Genomic DNA, 9,207 nt, shown 5'->3' with positions numbered 1-9,207 from the left:
CATCACTGGCCATCAGAGAAATGCAAATCAAAACCACAGTGAGATACCATCTCACACCAGTTAGAATGGTCATCATTAAAAAGTCAGGAAACAACAGGTGCTGGAGAGGATGTGGAGAAATAGGAACACTTTTACACTGTTGGTGGGACTGTAAACTAGTTCAGCCGTCGTGGAAGTCAGTGTGGCGATTCCTCAGGGATCTAGAACTAGAAATACCATTTGACCCAGCCATCCCATTACTGGGTATATACCCAAAGGACTATAGATCATGCTGCTATAAAGACACATGCACATGTATGTTTATTGCGGCACTATTCACGATAGCAAAGAGTTGGAACCAACCCAAATGTCCACCAACGATAGACTGGATTAAGAAAATGTGGCACATATACACCGTGGAATACTATGCAGCCATAAAAAATGAGGAGTTCATGTCCTTTGTAGGGACATGGATGAAACTGGAAAACATCATTCTCAGTAAACTATCGCAAGGACAAAAAACCAAACACCGCATGTTCTCACTCATAGGTGGGAATTGAACAATGAGAACTCATGGACACAGGAAGGGGAACATCACACTCCGGGGACTGTTGTGGGTTGAGGGGAGGGGGGAGGGACAGCATTAGGAGATATACCTAACGCTAAATGACGAGTTAATGGGTGCAGCAAAACAACATGGCACATGGATACCTATGTAACAAACCTGCACATTGTGCACATGTACCCTAAAACCTAAAGTATAATAATAAAAAATAAAAATAAAAAAAAACAAAGTCTATTTTATCTAAGGAAAAAAAAAAATGAAAAAAAAGGGAAGTTGCTAGGCAGGGCCTAGGAGGAAAAACCAAAATAGACTTTTTATCCCCCCAGGTGTAGGCCCAGTGAGGATAATTAGGCCAGGTTGTCCCAGCGGGGTAGATGTGGATAAAGTCTGGGTAGTTCAAAGGCTGAAGAGAGAAGGGATTGACTAAAGAGGAAATCGAAAAGGAACTGAGCAGGTGTGGGCTCCACATTCCAGGAACCGGAGCTGACTGGATGGCTGGGCTGGGAGGGAACTCCGATGGGACAGCAGTATGGATACCTGTGAGGCCTTGGGAGCTTTAATATTCAGGATAGGCCAAGTTATGCTGCATTAACAGATACGCTCTGAAACTTCTGAAATACAGTGTGAGTCAAGCTGCTGTTAAAGCAGCTTCCTTGGTTAGTTCTCCTTCATATGGCTACCGAAGGCCCCAGGCTGCTTCAATCTTGTAGCTATGCCTTCCAGAACACACGACTTCCAAGGTTGCTGCTGAACAGGAAAGAATTAATAGTAAAGACATGTATTGCCCATTGTGGTAGCCACTAGTCACATGTGGCTAAATAAATTTAAATTAATTAAAATTAAATAAAATTTTAAATTCACGTATTTGGTCACATAAGGCCAGTGGCTACCACAGTGGACAGTGCAGATATAGAACATTTTCATCATTGCAGAGAGCTGTGGTGGACAGAGCTGGCCTAGAGGTTTACACAGGGGGCTTCATTGCCCTTCCAGGAGGCGGCCCTCATCACTTCTGCCATATCCCATTGGCTGGAACCCAGTCCCTTAAACCCAGCCTCACCACTACATAAGCTGGGGTGTGTCCACCCAGAAGGGAATGGGATTGGTGAGGCTCTAGCCGCTCCCACAGGGGGCCTTGAGGGAATCTCGCTGGGCCAGCTTGGAGGGACCCAAGAACGGCCCACCTCCAAATGGACCAAGGAGCAGACTGCCGAGTGCAGGAGCACAGACTGACTGTATTATACAATGAGTTCCTTCCTTGTACAATCCAAAGATGGAGTGAGAGGAGGGGAGAGGGAGAGGGAGAAAGCCCTGAACGATGACTGAAATGGAATTTTTCTCTAAGCTTGCAGAGTAGAAAATTAAGTCCAATTTTATTTGATTTAGAAAAAATAAAGAAATTGAGCATTTTTTCCACTTCAATGGATCCTGGGCAATTTTTTTTTGTTGTTTTGTTTTGAGAGGGAGTTTCGCTCTTGTTCCCCAGGCTGGAGTGCAATGGCGTAATCTCAACTCACTGCAACCTCTGCCTTCAGAGTTCAAGAGATTCTCCCACCTCAGCCTTCTGAGTAGCTGGGTCTACAGGCGCCCGCCACCACATCTGGCTAATTTTTGTATTTTTAGTAGAGATGGGGTTTCACCATATTGGCCAGGCCGGTCTCAAACTCCTGACCTCAGGTGACCCACCCGCCTCGGCCTCCCAGAGTGCTGGGATTACGGGCATGAGCCACGGCGCCCAGCCGATCCTGGCCAATTTTTATCCACTACATCGTTTAAATTGTGAAAGTGTATGAGGAACAGCAAACAGGTCCCTAAAGGTTAGTGCCGGAAGCCAAGTAATGGCCACAGACCACCTGCCATTCCTCACCCACCGGAGATACCCTAACTTTTCTCTCAGAGGGGATCTGCAGGGAGGGGAAAACACAGAGTTTAAAATCCAGCAGGTCTAAGATCCCCTCCTGACACCAAAGTCAGGTCCCATCAGCAGAGTTGGGTGGGGCCTGGCAGCCCTGATGTAGTGGCCACATGTGGAGTCTGTGCTAAGACAGAGAATTTTGCAAAGGGCCAGACAATGGGGGCAGGACCAGGCCCCAGGCCACAGGGGCAGCAATACCGTAACTGGGAACGCAATTCAGGATGTCAGAAGCCGGGAGAATTGGGGGAATTCAGGAAGCACAATGCAAAGAAGGTCGGGGCAAAGGTTCACGCCGAACTTTGTGCTCAGCCCGGGGCCTCTGAGAGCAAGCTCCGAATGCAGTGGCCAGAAGGCATAGAGTGGGACCAGGCCTTAGCCAGATCCTCAGCCTCTCCGAGTCTCAGGTCCCCATCTTGACCAAAGGAAATGATCTTTCCTACCTCCAAGTATTGTAATGAAGGTTAGGTAGTACCTAATAAACGTTCTTTGTATAATCTTCTTTGATTGTGGATTTCTATTTTACTGTTATCTTTGAAGACCTAGCTACAGCCCTGCCTTCTTCATGAAGCTTACAACATTTTCTTCTCTGACCTTTTTCAAATTAATTTGAATTTCATAAGGCTACAGGCTGGTTTTCTAATTATCCCACAATTAAGTTACTACATAGATGTTTCTTATTGTTTTTCTCACTACTTTTTTCTTATGTGTGTGTGTATATATATATTTGTTCTCTAACTAGATTATTATAAGAAAGGAGCTCTCGTAGAGTAGATTTACAGTAGGTTGTCAGGGAATTATTTTATGAATTTAGATAGACGAGGGGCCCTCTCTGGTGAACTGCGAGGTCTATTTTGGTTTGAATAGAATTCATATGAGTATTATTGATAACCCAGATATCACTCTGAATCCTTGTGTTAAGGAAATCTCAATCAAAAAGCACAAAGAAGTTATAATTTTAGAAAAAGGGAATCTCAACAAAACCATGGCTTGTTTCTAGAATATTGTAGATAATTCCACTTCCAAACATCAAAAAGAACGTCTAACTAACAGCCCAGAGAGGGACAAGGAAGCAAACAACCCCGGGGTCCCATGAATGAGCAGCTTCCACCAGCAGGAGGGCCTCACACAAGTGGATGCCTCTGCCTGAAAAGAAGGGGCTGGGAGACTTCAGGAGGAAGATGTCAGAGAAGGGCCTGGCCAGTTTCAAAATCTTGGAACCCTAAGCTTAAGTCGAAAGAGATTGTCTTGGTGACGAATAGAGGAAATATTGTTTACTACACTAAGTTGTAAACATATGGAGCAGATTATGCTAAGAATGTCAGGGGAAAATATAAATAGATTTTAAGTGGATTCAGATCAATTCATGCATAATGGACCTTATTATTAATAGGTTCTTAAGGGAAAGTTGGAAATATTCTGCGGGTGTCGTCACGAATCTTTTGAGATCAATGTCAGATAGCAAAACTCTACAACTCACCCAACAAACCTCTCCCAGCACCATGTCAGAGGCAAACACTGACCCTAGCCTCACATTCTACAGCATTGATTCAGTTCTTATCTCTTTATATCTTGCAGCCAAGAGCCTTGAGCTTTATCTACATTGAATGGAATTAATTAAATTTAGAGACAGTGGAGTGGTTGGTTGAAAAATGGCTCGTCAATACTAAATAATTTATAAATACAGACAACCTCCCTCATTCCAACTCCGTGAAATCAATCCAGCCATTTATTCAACTCCCAAAGTAGTACATTCCACCCTGGGGTGTTGCCGACTAGAGGTACATGACCACCTGCCATCAGAGCTTATCTTGATCTTGAGACAGGAGTCAGCCAATATTTTAAACCAAACTCAAGCGGAAAACACAAGAGAAAGAGGAAGTAGCTAGAGTCTACTATTCTTAGACACAAAAATAATTAACTTGACTACAGACAGGAGGGGTTGCAACTGGCAGGGGAGTTAGGAATGGGCTAGAGTAGAACCATTGCCTCAGTTTGTGGCTTAGGAAAAGAAATGCCAAAGGAGGATGATCGACCAAGGATGCACATTGTGGGTTGAAGGTGGGGCCAAGGGCCACCTCCTCTCTCTCATGCAGGGTTCAATCCCATCTGAGAAAAAACTATTTTCACACTATGCTGATTAGTTTATTGGAGTCCAGGATAAAGAATTTTATACCTTGATGTCTGGAACTGAGATTGAAATCACTCTAGAATTTTGTTGGAAATGCTAACATTAAACAAAAAGGTGTGGGCTAGCAACAGTTTGAAGAAAGTCTGGACATTCTGGCATTCGGGGAGGGAGATGTGTTCAAGATGCCTTCTCCCAACTTCTCCCACACACCCCAACTTGAGGTTGGGGTTAAGGGACTAGGTTCCAGCCAGTGGGATGTGGCAGAAGTGATATAGGCTACCTCCTGGAGGGACAACAGAGCCCCTTGTGTAAACCTCTAGACCAGCTGTGTCCACTGGAACCCTCTGCACTGGTGGTGATGTTCTGTACTGCACTGTCCACTGTGGTAGCCACTGGTCTCGTGTGATCAAAGACCTGAATTTAAATTTTATTCAACTTTAAATGAATTAAATTAATAGAACTAAATTAATTGAGAGGTTGGAAAGGTTGGGATGCAGACTGTCCAGAGGACCAGCAATAGAACAATAGTACTGGTACTGGCCTCAGGTAAATAGAGAGAGAACGCCTGCTTCCTCACACCATTGGTGGAGCTGTGGGACGACACCAGTACATCTCCTCTGCTCTGAATTTTTAACCTCTCCTGTTTTCACGAATAGCAAAATTATGGCTGTTGTCATCTTTCTCCCTTCATTTGTTCAAAAAGGTTGTTGTACAAGCTTAGCATATCATTGTCTGATATTTTCTAAATTTGGCACTCATGGTTCGTACAGGATGAAGGTTGTTCAACCACATTCACTGAGGAACCCATTAGCAATACAGGGCCATTTCAATCTTGTCTGATCTTGGCCTAAAGTAAGAACTACATTTTATGTCATGGATTAAGATACACAGTACATTCAAACACACAACTGAAATAAAGTTTTTATGAAATAACACTAGCCTCACTACAGAAAAGCCACTTGGTTATTTTCTGTTCTATTTATTCACTTATGTAAATGCTCATCACCACACACTCAATGAACCACAAACGGCTCATGATCTACAGTTTGAACACCCTTAGCATGAGGAGAATATAGACATTCAGCCCACTCCTCACAGCCACCATGTTCTTGCGGGGGACTGACTCAGGGTCTCCAGGCTCAGCCAGACTCACAGCTGGTGGGATCTGATACATAAATGGTGCACCTACTTATCCCCATGGCTGCTTCAACCTTGGGCTTCCTTCTGGGCTCCCTCTCCTTGGAGGAGCCCCTGGAGAAGGCCCTTTCACAGCCCGAAGGCTGCTCCTGGTGGGAATGATGAAACAGATCAAGGAGTCCTCCATGACCATGACCACGTCTAGATCTGAGGGCAGGAGCAGGGAGCTGACGGTGGCTCAGCAGACACTGATAAGGAGGATTTGGGAGCAGCCATTCTTCCTTTCGCTATGATTTTAAAACTTCCCATTCTCAAAACGATGTTCAAATCAAGTCTGCAAATGTCATGAAACAACTTACAGGCCCTCATGTCCTCACCCTCCGTTGAGAGCAAATTGTTCCTCCCCCATGGCCAGGTCCCTCCCAGGGCTAGCCTGGCTGGGTGGTCTCTCTGCTCTGCTTTTCTGAGGTTGGGGTGCACTCCCACCTCCGGTGGCCCTGGCGGCCTCCTGGAAGCAGCGGGGAAGCTTCCCTTAACCTGCCTTTCTCCCGTTCCTCCAGTGCCTTTGCAAGGTTATCCTTGAGTTTCCTGGTACCTTGGCCAGGCAGACCGGGCTGATCAGTTACCTCCTGCAGCTCCCATGTCTGAAACCTGCCCCTCTTTTCCACTAGTTGATCCCTCGGGAAAGGAGGTTTCTAATGACTAAAAGCAAATGAGGTTGAGCGTGCACTGTGATGCAAATAGCAAGGGTCGTGATAATTCTAGATCAAGTAACACCTACTTGACCACTGTTCAACTCCCGAGCGCACTGGGCTGAGCTGAAAGCTGGCCTTTGCCTCTGCAGGAGACTTCAGCTGGGATTCCACTGGGCTGGGTCTAGAGGGCGCTTCCCTCAGAAAAAGCTCAGGGCATGTCTCCCCACATTATGGCCAACCCTCTCTAGAAAGACATTTTATTTAAAAACCTATTGGTGTCCTAGTTCTATGAAATTCCTCTTAATGTAAGCCCTGAACAAACTTCTTTGGCGGCCAGAGCCCTGGAGCCGTGTTAGAATGCCATCTTCCCTGTGTTCTTTTCTCGGAAAAATCCCAAGAGACCAGGACTCAGCCAGCTTCCTGTTGAAGATTCTAAACCCCTGCGTTTCCCATCAGGACTGCTGACAAAAGAGACGGGGCTCTCCAGGCAGGACCCCGCAGAGGGTGACGTGAGCAGGGACTGGAAGACAGGAGAGGCAGGGTGTGAGTCTAAACCAGCCTCAGGGCCATTCCTCACTGCTGAGGGAAGAGGGTAGGCAGACGGCTCCGTTAGGAGCTCTGGGCCCCCGATCGCTCCAGTTGACTGAGGCCTTGCTATCTTTTCATTTTCATCCTAAAATGATTAGGTTTTAATGCTGAGGTTTCATGTTGAAAATGTAATGAGAACCTTCGTGGATTGGAATGAGATGCAGAAAGCTGCACGGATGGGGTTTCTTTCTGGGGACTGGGCAAAGGGAACGCTCAGGCAGGAAATGGATCTGGCGCCTTCCAAGACCTTCGGGTTGCTGGGCAGCCACTTGTCGGGATCCTAATTTTCCAGCTCTTTCCTGAGCACTGCCGCCTGCTTTGTTGTCTCATAATCACAGAGAGAGGGGAGACACACTGTGGGAAACAGTAGTGTCTGGCGCTGCTAAGCAATTACTCGGAATGAAAGGTTTGCCATCTTATAAGTAGCATTAAGCGGGGAACAGGGAGGTCAAGAAGAGGCCAAAAGGGAAAAACCTCAATTTCTTCAGCTACCCCCAAAAGAAAACCAGACAAATGTTTGGCTTGGGCATTGTGGGTGCCCAAACAATCAGGTAAAAAATTTAAAATCTGGTGACTATAACCATTTTGAATTTGTGATGTTAAACAGCTAGCTTTTTGTAGTGTTTTTTTCCCCCAGAAACTTCACAAAGAATAAAAATTTACCTCCAGGCCGAGGAGACATATTGGGTCTTTCTCTGAACATCTTTTGAAGGCCTTGTGTGGTGAAAAGCGAATCACGTCCCATTGCTTCAAAAATGCTGATTTCAAAAATTCCCTTGTTTTCAATATCACTCCCAGATACAACTCCACATATTCCCTGTTCTTAAAGAAGCTTCTGAATTCACAGCACAGCCAACTGAAATTTGTGGTCATCATTTGTGGCTGTATTTGGTCAAAAGGAAAATAGACCTGCTGAGAACGCCAGGCTCAGAGCTGTATTTTGCGTATGGTGGTTCTCTGCTGCCTCAACAGCTGCATCGCCCAATTACAGCATGGCACATGTCCCTGAGCTCTGGGTTTCTGAGTCTGTCCGCACACTTACTTTACTTCCCTGGGCATCATCCATGAAAGAGAGCACAATTCCTCTTGGGTGAGAATAAGAGAGGGAAACAGCCACTCTCTTCATTGCAATGAGGACATTACTATGCTTACAGGAGTGAAATCTGCACCCTTGGAGATGGTAACTGTGAGAGTTTTGCTCATTTTAATGGCCTTTACTTCACCCTTCCACGTCATAGAAGTGGTCAGAAACAAAACGTTGGAGTCATTTATGCAATAGAAAGAGTGGAAAGTGATTAGTAATTTGCAAATACAGTTCTCATTTACTCCCCGCAAGTTCATTTGATAAACCTCACCATTCCTGGCTTACTTGACCCAGATCTCTTTAGAGGATGTTACTAAGTAAACAGATTATCACTGCTTCTTGCCTTCCAAGGGCATTCTTTATCTGAGTGGCTGAAAATGGATGAAACCAGGTTCCTGCAGTTATGATGTAACCACTGTAAACTCTGTGGAGCAGGAAGTGGGTGTTGTTGTCATGGGGTCATGGGGCTTCTGCTTCTCCACCCACTTATATCTGTTAATACTCCAGGCAGTTCAGCAACTGACTTAGGGAATCAAGGGAAGCCCCTGGGATAGGTAGTTGACATGAAGGGCAGCTCTTTCTCACTCTGAGAGATATAGCATGCCCCTTTCTCTCTTGTTCCCCCACAAGATCCTCCCCCATGCTGAGGCCCATTCACTTCCCCTCCTTGAAGAAAAAAGAGGTGAATGGCTTTTTCTATGGGGCATGGGAAAGAAGTGCGAACACATTTTACCACTTACACCCGTGTACCACTTGGATCAAATCTTAAAAGTTTTCTTGGCATTCAAGAAACAGAATCTTAGCTCTTCTAGCCACCATAGTTTTTGACAGATGTATGAGAGATGAGCCAAGGTTTTGTCACTTTGCTGAATTTCTCAGTGATGGTTCTCAGTTACAGAACATGCTTCTGACATTGGTGCAGGGGAAAGTTTCACAATTTTATTGCTAGGAATATATATAAAAATACATAGGTATTTGAATATATACATGCTATTAATATAAATTTTTTGCATTTGGAATAACTTTAGTCCCTGAAAACCCAGAGCAGTTCCACACTAGCAAAGCTGAAAATGTTTAAGGAGAGCAAAAGTGAACAGAGTGAGCATGAGCCTTCAG

The sequence above is a fragment of the Symphalangus syndactylus genome, chromosome 1 (genome assembly GCF_028878055.3).
Source record: "Symphalangus syndactylus isolate Jambi chromosome 1, NHGRI_mSymSyn1-v2.1_pri, whole genome shotgun sequence".
Taxonomy (NCBI): Eukaryota; Metazoa; Chordata; class Mammalia; order Primates; family Hylobatidae; genus Symphalangus; species Symphalangus syndactylus.
Note: the sequence above shows the minus strand (reverse complement) of the source record.